This window comes from Pterocles gutturalis, unplaced genomic scaffold (genome assembly GCF_000699245.1).
Source record: "Pterocles gutturalis isolate BGI_N339 unplaced genomic scaffold, ASM69924v1 scaffold5903, whole genome shotgun sequence".
NCBI classification, from domain to species: Eukaryota; Metazoa; Chordata; class Aves; order Pterocliformes; family Pteroclidae; genus Pterocles; species Pterocles gutturalis.
In genome coordinates, this window is record NW_010125408.1 from 22,405 (window position 1) to 22,608 (window position 204).

Consider the following 204-nt stretch of genomic DNA (forward strand, 5'->3'; position numbering starts at 1 on the left):
GGCACCGCCAGCCCTCAACACGGAGCAAGGGCAGCGCACCACCTCTCGTCCCCTCCGAATTTACTGTTATTACTATTAATTAAATAATTTTTTGGATTGGAGGGCAGGGGGGATCCTTTAGTTGGGTATTTTTCCACATTGGGGGGTGGGGCTTCTTTTTTTTTTTTTTTCAATTGGGGTTGAAGCAAAATTAATTAAAAAAAA